The following is a 15,723-nucleotide window of genomic DNA, read 5'->3' as shown; positions in this document are numbered from 1 at the left end:
CTCAACCACCTACTCCATATGGGCCTCGTCCTCCTCCTCCTCCTCCACCGCCACTTCCACCTACACCTCCATATCCTCCACCACCTCAACCTCCTACTCCATATGGGCCTCGTCCTCCTCCTTACATAGTTACATAGTAGGTGAGGTTGAATAAAGACAATAGTCCATCCAGTTCAACCTGTGTAGGTGTGTGTGGCCATTCAAGATGATTATTTTTTATTTTTATGTTTTTTATGTTCTTTTAAGTTATTTCCCTATCCACATTTGTTTGCAGAGCACTTGCCATGCTCTTAAGATGATTTTGATGCAATTTGCAGCCCTCCAGCCCTTTCCATTTTTGTTTTAAAGGCATTTTAGTGCTCAAAAGTTCGGGTATCCATAGACTTCAATGGAGTTCGGGATCGGGACAAAGTTCGGGTTAAGTCCGGGTCACGAACCCGGACTTTTTTTCAAGTTCGTTCGAACCCGAACATCCAGGTGTTCGCTCAACTCTAGTGTTAACCCCTTCCCTGCCAGTGTCATTATTACAGTAACAGTGCATATTTATAGCACTGATTATTGTAGTAATGTCACTGGTCCCCCCAAAAGTGTCAAAAATGTCAGTTAAGGGGTCCGATCTGTCCGAGGCAATCTCGCAGTCCTGCCAAAAAAAAAACGCAGATCGCCGCCATTACTAGTAAAAAAAAGAATAAACAATAAAAATTACATAAATCTTTCCCGTAGTTAGTAAACACGATAACTTTTGCGCAAACCAATCAAAATACGCTTATTGTGATTTTTTTTTACCAAAAATATGTAGCAGAAAACAAATTGGACTAAAATGTTAAAAAATTTTGATTTGTAAATTTTTTTGGGGGAATGTTATATCAGAATGTGAAAAATATTGTTTTTTTTTTTTTTCAAAATTGTCGCTCTTTTTTTCAAAAATTAAAAATTGCACAGGTGATCAAATACCACCAAAAGAAAGCTCTATTTGTGGGGAAAAAAAGGAAGTAAATTTAATTTGGGTACATCGTTGCACGACCTCGCACTTGCCGACCGCTCACGTTGCTGCTACTGCAGCAGAGCTGCTCGGCTAGGTCCAGGAACGTAGACCTACGTCGGGCGCATTCACGGCTCGCGCGCGCCCTGCGAGCCGATCCTGGTCTGTTTCGGCTCAGAACCAAAGGCATCGTGTCCCCTGCCTGTGTAATGTAAACACAGGCAGGTGAAGTGATGTAATTTTCCCTCCTGGAGCGCTTTCAGTTCCAGGAGAAGGAGAGATAGCTAAACGTGAGTTCCACCAACACTACACTGACACTAACACACATAGGTACACATTTAACCCCTTGATCACCCCTGATCACCCCTCACAGTGTACACTATATACAGTGGTATACAGATCATTTAATGATCACTGAATTTAGTGTCACTTGTGACCCTAAATCGTGCTTGCGCTAGGCCCAAATAGGTTTAGGCCACCCGCCATCTATCCCCTAAAAAGGTTAAACCCCTTGATCTCCCCCAGTTAACCCCTTCACTGCCCTGTCACAGTGTTCACTATATACAGTGATTACCGATCACTGTATTAGTGTCACGGGTGACGCTAGTTAGGCTAGTTAGCGTCAGGGTCCCACCACACCACCGTTATTTAGCGTCAGTTAGAGTCAATTACACTAACACACATACACACACACACACACACATGCATACATACACCTCCATTACTAGTATAGTGTTTGAACAGATCAATATCTGATCTGATCAGAACTATACTAGCGTCCCCATAGTTTAGTGTTCCCAAAACGCGGTGTTTGCACGATCAGCACTGATTCCTTCCAGCACCTGCATTTAGCCTCTCCGCCCAGCCCACCCTACCCAGGCAAGTGCAGTAATCAATAGATTACTGTCACTTCCAAAAAACACAAATTACACAAAACCGCTGCGTTAGCAGAGTCAGGCCTGATCTCTGCTAGCACTAGCAGTTTTTTTTGTAGCAACCGAATAGTCCTTGACAACCAGGTGCTTTTTTACCTGTTAGTCACACTACTGTACCTTTAAATTTAATTGATAAAATGTCCAAACGGTGGTATAGTAGCGCAGAGGCCTACAGTATACTGACTATGTCAGATGAGAGCGATGGGGAAGCCTGAATGGCAGAATCAGGGTCAGTATATGAACCTTTAGAGAACAGCGGCTCCCTGACAAATAGCTCAGACGGCGGATGGGTCCCTGCTAAGGTCAGGCGTACCCGACCCCATTCTGCAGTTGCTGAGGTGCAGAGCAGAGTTTCGGTACTAGTGCCGCTCATCCTTCTGGTGGCCTGACAAGCGCCAGCGGCCTAGTACACCCTGGACCTAGTACAACCAGCACTGCAGTAACACTTGGTGACGTGGCGAGTCCCATAAGTGCAGTTGAAGCTGGTGTGGTGGCTAGCACGAGTAGTGGTCCGCAGCCACCGCGTATTCGAAGACAGACCCGTAGAGCCCATAGTGCCCTCCCTGAAGTGCTGGCATATCCTAATTGGCATCCCACAGATTCTACAGCGCCCGTACTTCCCCCATTCACTGCCCAACCCGGAATTCGAGTGGAAACAGCTGGTTTTAATCCCCTTAATTTTTTTGAGCTGTTTTTCACTGAAGATCTTTACAGATCTATTGTGGATTAAAGTAATTTGTTTGCTAGTCAATTTATTACCGCCAATCCAAATTCGCTTCTTGTCAGAGAATTCGGCTGGAATCCTATAACGGTTTCCGAATTTAAGACCTTTCTGGGCCTATCCTTCAACATGGGCATTACAAAACAGAGTGAATTGCGGTTATATTGGTCTACTGACCCAATTCACCAAATGCGCGTGTTCTCTGCTGCTATGTCCAGGGCTCAATACAAACAAATATTTTAGTTCATGCATTTCAATGACAATGAACTCTGTCGTCCTTGGGGGGACCCTGAATATGACCGGTTCCACAAAATTCGGCCCCTCGTAGACCACTTGAATCAGCGGTTTGCAGCCTTGTTTACCCCCGAACAAGATGTCTGTGTTGACGAGTCCCTGATAAAGTTTACTGGCCGCCTTGCTATCAAACAGTATCTCCCAGCAAGAGTGCCAGATACGGGGTCAAACTGTATCAGCTCTGTGATGGGGCCACAGGCTATAAGTTAGTTTCCGTGTCTACGAGGGAAAAGATAACACTGTGGAGCCCCCCGACTGCCCAGACTACATAGGGAGCAGCGGTAAGCTAGTTTGGGATTGGTGTCACCCTTATTCGGAAAGGGGTACCACTTGTACACGGACAATTTTTATTTGAGTGTGCCACTTTTTAGACACCTCTTTCAATTAAAAATTGGCGCTTGTGGCACCGTGCGATCTAATCGCCGGGACTTCCCTCAACGGCTAGTAAATGCCCCACTGAGTCTGGGGGAGAGAGCCTGCTTGTCATGTATACCCGCCATTAAATAAGTGGGTTTGGATGTTTGGGCAGTTAATAGTGCGTATACTACACAATTTTCCTGCAGAGATTTCTGTTAGGTTCTCTTTTTTTCATGCAGCCCATAGGCTGCATGAAAAAAAAAAACCTACACTATATGCCAAACAAGGACCAGCAATGTACTGGTACGTTTCTGGACTTTGAGTGGTTATACCAGGATGATGCCTGCAGATTTAGGCATCATCTTGGTATAGTTTTTTACAGCCAGTGGTCGGCTTACATGTAAAAGCAATCCTAGCAGATAATTGGCCGCTAGACTGCTTTTACAAGCAGTGGGAGGGGAATCCCCCCCCCTTTCAGCCGCCTTCCACGGTTTTTCTCGGGCTCTCTTGTCCCACCGGTTAACCCGAGAGTGCAGCCGGTGGTTCAATTATCTAATCATAGAGCTGATTGGAGATGAGAATGGCTCCAATCATCTCTATGGCCTAAGATACCGGAAGCTACGAGCATTTCATGACTTATGAAATAATCAACGCCATTGGAAAATTGGGAAAGCATTTTATCACACCAATTTTGGTGTGCTCAGATGCGTTAAGGTCAAAGGAGAGATCTAGAGATCATTTTTTTTTTAAAAAGAGTACCTGTCACTACAGATTGCTATCATAGGGGATATTTAAATTCACTGTGATAACAATAAAAATGATTAAAAAAAAAAAAATTAAAGTAAAGGTGTCAAAATAACATAAAAAAGCAAAAAAAAATCAAGCCCTCCTGTCTCCCCGTGCTTGCATGCAAAGGCGCACGCAAGCGTTGGTCTAGTGTCATATGTAAACCGCAATTGCAGCATGCATGTGAGGTATTGCCGCGAACGCCAGGTCGAGGGCATTAATTCTTGCAGTAGACCTCCTCTGTAAGTCCAAAGTGGTAACCTGTAAAGACTTTTAAAGGCTTTTAAAACCGTACGTAGTTTGTTGCTGCTGCATGGGCGTGCAAAATTTTTAAAGCATGTCATGTTTGGTGTCTATGTACTCGGCATAAGATCATCTTTTAAATTTTACCAAACAATTAGGAATTATATAGTGCATTTCTTCATTAAATATTAAAAATAGTTTTTTCCGCAAGAAATCCTTTCTTTGCAGTTTGTCAGACAGTGCAGTGTGAGTCATGCATTCCTAGCAGGGAGGGAAAGAGATTTCTCATCTATAGGGCTATTGATTACATCACATCAATGAGAGTATTGTTAATCGGTCACTTGCATACATCCTATAAGCAGCACAGATCATCTATAGTCAGCACGCCGTGACCGAACAACGTTTCGTCCTGGAAGACGTTTTCAAAGGTGAAAACGTCTTCTAGGACGAAACGTCGTTAGGTCACGGCGTGCTGACGTCATCCCTGGAAGTGTTCCGAGTGAGCGGATGTGCCTTGCCGTCCGGCCGGCGGCTTTACATGCTTCGTGTTTTTATATGGAATGTAAGTGTATCTCTTTTAACCCATTAAACTAGTTGTTATGATTTTACACTATTGGCGTTTTCCTTTACATTTGGGATTGGCCTTGACTGACTTGCTGGGATCATTATCTAACCTGACCCCGCTGCACGAGATTACCTGCTATCGGTGCTGTATGCTGGTGGAGCAATCTGGCCTGATTCCTTATCCTGAATGATTATACAATCTTGGTCTGGTAAGGGGTTCAAAGTGTCAGTGTTGGCGGTCCTGGTGTGTTTGGGATTTTCCTTATCTCTGCCTTTATCTTCCTCAATTTGGTAAGAGGCTCTCAAATCGGTGGTGGTTTTCTCCTTTTTTCCCGATTGTCTTTTTTCTTCCACAACTGTTGGGAGTGTCATTTATGTCTGCACACAAGTATATTTCTGGTAAGCAGTTTCACAATTGGTGACGGATATATACACCCTTTACGTGGTGCACCTTCAGGGTGTCTAATAATAACACTTATTGTTACGGTATTATGCTATGGCGTTTTTCCTTTTTTCTATGACTCCATGACATCAATTCTTGAGAGCTCAATACACGATTTTCTTCAATCAAGACAGCTTTGCATCTAAATCTCTGCAATTACTGATTGCTTATCTGGTAAGCGCACTACCTAAGGGACTCTGGATTGCTATAGTGCTGATCACAATATTTCACATCACTTTTGAATATTTTCACTTCAACATATTTGGACTTGATTTATTTTGGACATTGAGTTGTTCTATATCACTAAGTGCGACTTAATTTTATATATAGCAATGAGTGCCCCAGAGACTTGCACCCAATTTGCTAGCAGTACACCACCGCTTGATTTGAGCAGCAGGCAAATTTCACTACCCCAGTTTTTGAACCGTAGAAAGAAATACTGTCCCAGCCATCCACATGCTCAGCGCCTTATTGCTAGCTTGGCCAAATTGCTAGCATTACAGTTGCTGCCTTTTCATCTGGTAGACTCAGCTCCCTTTTGTGAATTTGTGGAATGTGCTGCACCGCAGTGGCAGGTCCCAAAAAGCCATTTATTTTTGCGTAAGGCCATTCCGGCTCTCTACCGTCATGTGGAAGGTAGTGTTTTAACCTCGTTGGACAAAGCGGTCAGCAGGAAGGTGCACATTACTGCTGACTCTTGGTCCAGCAGGCATGGATAGGGACGTTACATTTCTTTCACGCGCACTGGGTAACTGGGAAGGATGCAGGACAGGGTTCGATGTTGCAGCTTGTTTTGTGACCATGCCTCCAAAAAGCTGGTGCTGGTTCTGCCACATCTGTCTTCTCCACCACCTCCTCCTCCATGTCCTCTTCTGCGCAATTGTCCTCTGAAGCAGCAGTGCTCCCTAAGCGTTCAAGGGCCTACTCAAGCAGTCAGGCTAAAAGATGCCATACTGTGCTTCAGTTGGTCTGTCTAGGGGATAGGAGTCACACTGGTGCAGAGATTCTGTCAGCTCTGCAGGGGCAGGCTCAGAGATGGTTGACGCCATGACAGCTTGAGCTATGAATGGTTGTATGCTACAATGGCACCAACCTTCTCTACGTCCTCCGACAGGGACACTTGACACATGTTCCATGCTTGGCACATGTTCTGAATTTGGTGGTGCAGCATTTCTTGAGCACATACCCGGGCTTCCAAGATCTCCTGAGGCAGGCCAGAAAATTCTGTGGCCATTTCCGCCGTTTGTTCAATGCTAGTGCTCGCTTATCTGACATTCAAGGGGAATTCAACCTGCCCACCAACCGCCTCATTTGTGACATGCCCACCAGGTGGAACTTAACGTTGGCAATGCAGCTGCGGCTGCATACACAGCAGAGGGCCATCAATGATCAATGAGTACCTGTGCGAGTATGGCACAAGGACAGGGTCAGGGGAGCTTGGCTTTTTTACACCATGCCAGTAGCTTTTGATTAAGGATGCATGCATCGTCCTGTCACCATTTGAGGAGGCCAAAAGGATGGTGAGCCAGGACGATGCATGCATCAGTGACACTATCTCGCTAGTCTACCTGCTGGAACACACGCTGCCTGGAATCATAGACAGGGCACTTTAGGCAGAACAGCGGCAGGAAGAGGAGGACTTCCTTTCCTCACAAGGCCCCCTTTATGCAGATATCATTCCTGCAGGGCCACAAAACACACAGGAGGAAGAGGAGGAGGAGGAGGAGGATTTCAGCAGCATGGATGTAGAGGATAGCATATAGCAGTCTTCAAGGAATGGTTTTGATTCCCCAGCAACCCCAGGAGTTGTATGTGGTTGGGGAGAGGTTGCTCCTGCTGACAATGTTATCCTTAGTGACCCAGAGGACTCAGAAGCTCATGCCTCCTCCAATTTACGTTGCATGGGCTCCCTAATTCTGCAAAGCCTGCGAAAGGACCTGAGGATTCGTGCTATCAGGGAGAGGGATAATTACTGGTTGGCAACCCTTCTTGATCCACGTTACAAGGGTAAAGTTGCAGAGCTCATCCTGCCTTCGCAGAGGGAGCAGAAGATGAAACATCTTGAGGAGGCCTTGAAAAAAAATTTGTGTACCACCTTTCCAGACACTGGGAGTTCTTTCTCTGGACGTGTTTCTGAGGCATCCTGCAGCCAAAGGAGGAGCGGTGGAGAAGGCGGCCGGCTGACCGATGCCTTTAAACAGTTCTTTTGTCCTCAGAAGCACCCAGGACTGTTTAAGCAACCATCGGCAGCGTCTCCATTTTATGGTGCATGATTATCTAGGCGCAAGAGCAGACTTGAAGACCTTTCCAGCTGAGCATCCACTGGGTTACTGGGTCTTGAGGATGGACCACTGGCCAGAACTTGCTCAATATGCAATGGAGCTACTGGCCTGTCCTGCTTCCAGCATGCTTTCCGAATGGACGTTGAGTGCTGCTGGAGGTTTTGTGACGGACAAAAGAGTGCTTTTGTCTACAAATTCTGTTGACCAGCGGACTTTTATCAAAATGAACCAGTCCTGGATCAACAAGAGCTATCAAGCCTCTGATGCAGATGTAACTGATTGAATTTGCTAGGGGTTTGCCATCCCTTGAAGGCTGCATATGCTGCCTATCCTATTCCTCTATACCATAGGCATAAATATACCAACAAAATATAATATCACAGACCGGCACTAAATTCAATAACAATATTAAATGACACCAACTGTAATGTGAGACAGTGTAAGGATTTGCCTATACTAAATATAGACAGAGAATACAATAAAAAATATACCAGTGCTCCAAAAAGTGAAGTGACGGCTATAAATGCTGTTTATAGTGCACTACAAAACCATAAGTTAACGTGGGAGAATAATGTCAAAATGTGAAATACTCCTCTGGTGGAGAATTGAATGAGTGTGAATGGTGAAGTACTGAAATATACAAATACAAAATATATAGTGCTCAGTGCAATGAAAATATATATGATGTACTCAGGAAGGATGACGCCATATCCGGGCAAAATGCATTGAGGGTCCAGCACACACAGTACGTCACTTTCAATTTGCGGTAGCCTGAAGTGTGGAACACAAAGTGGAACACGGATAGCGGTTCCTGCTGTTCTGCTTTTCTACATATTTGTTTATGCTGTCTACAAGTGCCATACGAGGCACTTTTAAATGAGAATCTCTTCCTGCATTTTTTGAGATACTGTGGATTGATGTCCCCTTGAGCCTTACACATAGGAGATTTATTGGCTAGCAGTATTCCTGCACTTTCACCTAGGAAGAGGTGGTCCTTTCTTAAAGGAAAGGAATTCTATGAGCACTACAGGTCCCCAGAGGCCTAAGTGCTTCTGGTAAGTGGCCACAACTCACTGGGTGGAGGATCAGTTACCCCACATCATCACTGAATCTCACCAAGTGAAGAAGCACAGCATAGGCACAAGATTGGTCATCACATCACGTGTTAATTTATGGACACTTTTTTAATTTATTTTCGTGTCAATTATCCACTTAATATATATATTTTTTGTTTGACACTTAATATTTTTGGTGGCTCTACATAGGAATTTGTACGTATTATTAATATATATATATATGTATATATATATATATATATATATATATATATATATATATTTTTTTTTTTTTTTTTCATTGCACTGAACACTATATATTTTGTATTTGTATATTTCAGTACTTCACTGTTCACACTCATTCAATTCTCCACCGGATGAGTATTTCACATTTTGACATTATTCTCCCACATTAACTTATGGTTTTGTAGTGCACTATAAACAGTGTTTATAGCCGCCACTTCACTTTTTGGAGCACTGGTATATTTTTTATTGTATTCCCTGTCTATATTTAGTATAGGCGTATCCTTACACTGTCTCATATCACAATTGGTGTAATTTACTATTGTTATTGAATTTAGTGCCGGTCTGTGATATTATATTTTGTTGGTATATTTATACATATGGTATAGTAGCAGCGCCACATACATATTCACTTTTACTCATTTAAGTACACTTACTTAAATTGTAGGCAGCTCCACACCACATAATACTATATTTATAAGGGAGGCACCATTACTATTTACACTATTTTCATGCTATCCTATTCCTCTACCTTGATTCTGCTAGCTTCCAACAATGGTTTTGGTTTAGGTCACTACCAACCCTTAAGGCCTAATTTTTCTGCACTTGTATGACAGGTGCATATAATTTAAATGTCATATGTCATTTTTAACAGCAGGCCCTGTCCCTGTGCCCTGCTAACTGTAAGGGTTTATGGTGTTTAGGCACCAACAACACCAAAGACCTAATATTATTGCACCTGTATGACAAGTACATGCAATTTCAAATTTGTATGTAAAGGCCCAATTTTTGTCACCTGTATAGCACATGCAATTTCAAATTTGTATGGAATTCTTACCAGCGGGTCCCGTTCCTGCACCCAGCAAGAGTATCTGCAAGAGCTTGGTTACGGTGTTCAGGCACCACCAACAGCAAAGGCCCAATTTTTGGCACCTGTATAGCTCATGCAGTTTCAAATTAGTATGTAACTCTTACCAGCAGGTCCCGTTCCTGCACCCAGCAAGAGTATCTACAAGGGCTTGGTTATGTAATGTTCTGGTACCTTTGGGTACCCTAATTACTCTTTCATAAGTGTATGCGCCCCACCATTCTCTTTTGGTAAGGTGCGCATACACCTTTAAGACTGATGCTGTCATCACTGAGCGCCGGACTGGATGGCTATTTAGATCGCCGGCTCTCACTCACATGTGTTCGTTCAAACTGCTTTGTGCCTTGATGCTAACCTGTCTTGAAGCTCTCATGCTTGCAAGCATACCTCGCTGTCGGAACCACGCTGCGCTGATCCCTGTATCCCGCTACCGGATCATCCGCTCTTGCCGAACCTCTCCTCTGCTACATTGCTATTAGTGATAAGTACCCCACAGGGGAAACCTCTATAACCTTTATACTAAAGCTTACACTATCTAGCTCTGCATACTAAGGACTATTACTACATCTGCATTATCTAAGATTGCTAGCTCTTGAGCCTACTACCACCTGTTCTTGCACTGGGTTGATCTCTCTTGTATGTCCACCTGCTACTCTGTCATCTGCTACCATACATGATTGCTAAACCTATCTGCATCCCATCTGCTACTATCTTACTTTCAAGAACATTTCCTTTCAAGTGTCTGTCATCTACCATCTCTACCCAACCTGTCTCTTCAGCCTATCATCACTGTGTTACTATATACATAAGTCACTCTAGGAAACATCTTATTGAGTGTGTGTATTTACTTGCTGAATTGAGATCATCCACACATGATGAGTCATTGAGAGTTGGGAATGGTGTCTCAGCGTTTCTCTACATGACTACTGAAGTGGAATATTTCTGCAGCTAAAAATCCACATCATACGTAAAACGCAGGAGCGTTACAGATTGAACGAACCACAAATGGATTCAGCAGAAATAACCACTCAGATGACACAATTAAAACAGCAAGTAACTGCGTTAATACATGCACTTGCTGAATTAAAAGAAGACAATCAGGCTCTGTCGCAGCAGGTAATTAGACTGACACAACTTACCACTGCTCAGTCCCCTGAACCCAAAATAAATCCTCCTTTGGTATTTACAGGCGATCGCAAAAAAATTTGCGAATTTAAAAACGCATGTGAGTTACTTTTCTTGCTAAAACCCCGTACCTACCTTACTGATCACATTAAGGTTTGTACTATTATTTCTTACCTAACAGGCGATCCTCGGGCCTGGGCAGACTCTCTTTTTGAGAAAAACGACCAGCTTCTCAACTCCTATGCCTTGTTCCTAGCAGAACTCACTAGCCTATATGATGATCCCAATAGGCAGAGTACTGCCGATCTTCAATTAAGATCCTTGAAACAAGGTAGGAGACCTGTAGAAGACTTTGTCGCAGAATTCAAGAGATGGACCCTTAATTCAGAATGGAATGATGCATCTCTGAAAACCCAATTTAGGCTTGGCCTATCAGAGGCCGTTAAAGACGAGCTCGCCCGAGCGGATCTGCCAAAAACCCTGGATGCATTGATACAACTCAGTATCACCATAGATAGAAGACTACGAGAAAGAAAGGCTGAGAAAATGGGAATGCCATTATCCAGTTCTTCTTGGATTTCGGCCTGTCGACCCCGTTCCTATGGAGGTAGGAACCATACGCCCACCTCTATCAACTATGGAAAGAGCCAAAAGACGATCTGGTAATCTCTGCTTGTACTGTGCATCCCCGGATCACAAGATAAACGTCTGTCCCCTAGTCTACAAAAAGAAGGGTGAGTGTTCACATGTCCTCCTAGGGGGATTAACAACTTCAATCACTAACCCTTACCTTTCTGTTTGCTTAACATTACAGTGGGACCAGAACAGGATTACTACTAAGGCCATGATTGACACAGGATCTTGTGGAAATTATATTGACATACGTTTTGCTGCTTTAAATAAAGTTCCTATTATTTCTAAACTTAAACCTGTCTCAGTAAGTCTTATTAACGGTGTTCCTTTATCCTCTGGTCCAATCACTGATCAGACACAGGCACTCCTAGTCACTACTAACGGGTCTCATATGGAGACCACTACCTTCGATCTAATACCTTCACCCCACTTTCCCATTGTGTTGGGACTTCCCAGGTTGCACACACATCAACCAACCATAGATTGGAAGGAACGGACCCTGGCCTTCCTCTCTTGCTATTGCGAGGGTACGTGTAACCTCCCGTTTTTCGGGAAGATCCTGTCTGTGGTGACAGATGAGATTGCACCACTATGTTATCAGGATCTCTCTGAGGTTTTTCTTGAGAAAAATGCTCAAGCACTACCTCCCCATCGAGACTATGATTGTAGCATTGATCTACTCCCAAATAGCAAATTGCCGTTCGGTCATGTTTATCCTCTTTCACAGGATGAACTTTCCCATCTCAAAGACTATTTGGATGAGAATTTGGAAAAAGGTTTTATTAGACCTTCCACTTCTTCCACAGCAGCAGGACTCTTTTTTGTCCGCAATAAGGACTCAAGTCTCAGGCCTATCATCGACTATAGGCAATTAAATGCTATTACAATAAAAGATCGCTATCCTCTACCGCTTATCCCTGAGCTCATTGAGCAGGTGCGTGGAGCTACCTATTTTTCAAAATTGGACCTGAAAGGAGCATACAATCTCATTCGAATCCGTGATGGACACGAGTGGAAGACTGCATTCAGAACCAGATACGGATTGTTCGAATATCTTGTAATGCCATTCGGGCTATGCAACGCCCCTGCAGTTTTTCAACGATTTATAAACAATATTTTCAGAGACTTACTAGATGTCTGTGTTGTGGTATATCTGGACGATATACTTATATATTCACGATCCCTGTCTGAACACATAAGACATGTAAGACTAGTATTATCGAGATTGCTTGCACACAACCTTTATGTGAAACTGAAAAAATGCTTGTTTCATAAAGAAGAGGTACTGTTTCTAGGCTACATCATATCCAAAACAGGAATCGAGATGGACATGAGTAAGATATCCTGCATTCAGGATTGGCCTACACCAACCACACGCAAGGCGCTACAGCGATTCCTTGGATTTTCGAATTTCTACAGGAAGTTCATTAGAAACTTCTCTGCCATTGTGAGACCCCTCACACAGCTCACTAGCATTAAAAAACCATTCAAATGGTCAGATGAAGCAAATAAAGCTTTTCACCTGTTAAAGACAAGGTTTACTTCTGCTCCCATACTACGCCATCCAGACCCATCCCTCCAATACATTCTAGAAGTAGATGCGTCAAACATGGCAGTAGGAGCAATACTCTCCCAACGACCAACTCACACTTCACCACTTCATCCAGTCGCCTTTTTTTCTAAATCCCTAAGCAGTCCAGAGATAAATTACCCCGTGGGTGAAAAGGAACTGCTTGCTATAAAATTGGCTCTGGAGAATTGGCGACATCTACTCGAAGGCACCCAATTACCAATACTTATATACACGGACCATAAAAATCTCCAATATCTTCAGACTAACAAAGCTCTCTCACACCGACAGGTACGATGGTCACTATTCTTTCTAAGGTTTAACTTCCTAGTGACCTACACACCTGCAGATAAGAACAAAAAGGCGGATGCACTATCACGAATAACTGAAGAAAACTACTTTGAAATCCCTTCCGTTCCTATAATACCGCACAAACGCATTATTGGAGTTGTCCGTTCCTTGAAGGAAGAGGTTTTGCATGGTATAAGTTTGGATTCACCCCCACCACAACTAAATACTGATGCAGAAGGCTTCCTCTACTACAACGACAAACTTTACATACCACCTACCATACGCACCAAGATCTTGGAATTATCGTATGATGTGCCTATGGCAGGACATATGGGTATGACAAAGACTCTTAATCTGATTACCAGGCAATTCTGGTGGCCTGACATGAAAACATCTATACAAAAATTCGTCTCTTCATGCAATGTCTGTGCCAGGTCCAAAATTGACACTACGAGACCATCCGGTCTACTATGCAGTCTACCAATACCCCAAACTCCATGGGAAGTTGTGTCCTTGGACTTTATAGTGGAATTGCCTCCTTCCAAAGGATTTAATACCATCTTAGTGTCAGTGGACCATCTGACAAAAATGGCACATTTCATTGCTATTCGCAGACTACCTTCGTCTAAACAAACGGCAGAACTCCTGATGAAACATGTCTTTAAGTTACATGGTATCCCAAAAACTCTTCTGTCTGACCGTGGATCACAATTTATTTCCAAGTTCTGGCAAGAACTATGTCACATACTACGGATCGAGCGGAAGCTCACTTCTCCTTACCATCCGCAGACCAACAGACAGACTGAAAGAGTCAACCAATGCATCGAGCAATATTTACGTTGTTACACTTCTTACCAACAGGATGATTGGGTGGATCTTCTCCCTCTGGCAGAATTTGCCTACAACAACGCAACCCACAGTACGACCAAGCAGAGTCCGTTCTACTTGAACTATGGGTTTCATCCCTCTATTCTTCCACCACGCATCCTTCCTTCAAATAACCCAGTAGCTTCAGACTATCTTACCCAAATAAAGGACTCTCTGGGTTTGCTTAATACTACCATTGCACACGCTCATAGTCAACAAAAGAAGTACTATGATCTTCGCAGAAGACCTTCTCCTCAGTACGCTATCGGGGACCTCGTTTGGCTCTCAACAAAAAATTTAAGACTGAAAATCCCTAGCAAAAAGCTTGGACCTCTGTTCTTGGGACCTTTCCCAATCAAGAAACTTATTGGAAAAGCTGCAGTACAGCTTACATTGCCAATAGACCTCAAAATACATCCCATTTTCCATGTGTCACTACTGAAGCCCCATGTTCCTGACCAAGGAATAAGGCCTACTATCCCACCTCCTCCTCCTGTACAAGTTGAAGGTGGAGAAGAATATGAGATAAAAGAGATTCTGGATTCTCGTATCCACAGAGGAAGACTTCAGTACTTGGTTCGATGGAAGAACTATGGGCCCCAAGACGACACCTGGCTAAACACCTCTGACATACATGCCTCTAGATTAATTTGCAATTTTCATGCAAAGTACCCAGACAAACCAGCTCCAGAGGCCTTCAGGAGCCGGCCTTAAGGGGGGGGGGGTACTGTAATGTTCTGGTACCTTTGGGTACCCTAATTACTCTTTCATAAGTGTATGCGCCCCACCATTCTCTTTTGGTAAGGTGCGCATACACCTTTAAGACTGATGCTGTCATCACTGAGCGCCGGACTGGATGGCTATTTAGATCGCCGGCTCTCACTCACATGTGTTCGTTCAAACTGCTTTGTGCCTTGATGCTAACCTGTCTTGAAGCTCTCATGCTTGCAAGCATACCTCGCTGTCAGAACCACGCTGCGCTGATCCCTGTATCCCGCTACCGGATCATCCGCTCTTGCCGAACCTCTCCTCTGCTACATTGCTATTAGTGATAAGTACCCCACAGGGGAAACCTCTATAACCTTTATACTAAAGCTTACACTATCTAGCTCTGCATACTAAGGACTATTACTACATCTGCATTATCTAAGATTGCTAGCTCTTGAGCCTACTACCACCTGTTCTTGCACTGGGTTGATCTCTCTTGTATGTCCACCTGCTACTCTGTCATCTGCTACCATACATGATTGCTAAACCTATCTGCATCCCATCTGCTACTATCTTACTTTCAAGAACATTTCCTTTCAAGTGTCTGTCATCTACCATCTCTACCCAACCTGTCTCTTCAGCCTATCATCACTGTGTTACTATATACATAAGTCACTCTAGGAAACATCTTATTGAGTGTGTGTATTTACTTGCTGAATTGAGATCATCCACACATGATGAGTCATTGAGAGTTTGG

This window comes from Pelophylax lessonae, assembly GCF_965119305.1.
Source record: "Pelophylax lessonae genome assembly, chromosome: 1".
NCBI classification, from domain to species: domain Eukaryota; kingdom Metazoa; phylum Chordata; class Amphibia; order Anura; family Ranidae; genus Pelophylax; species Pelophylax lessonae.
The sequence above is the reverse complement of the archived record's forward strand: the minus strand, read 5'-3'. Positions refer to the sequence as shown.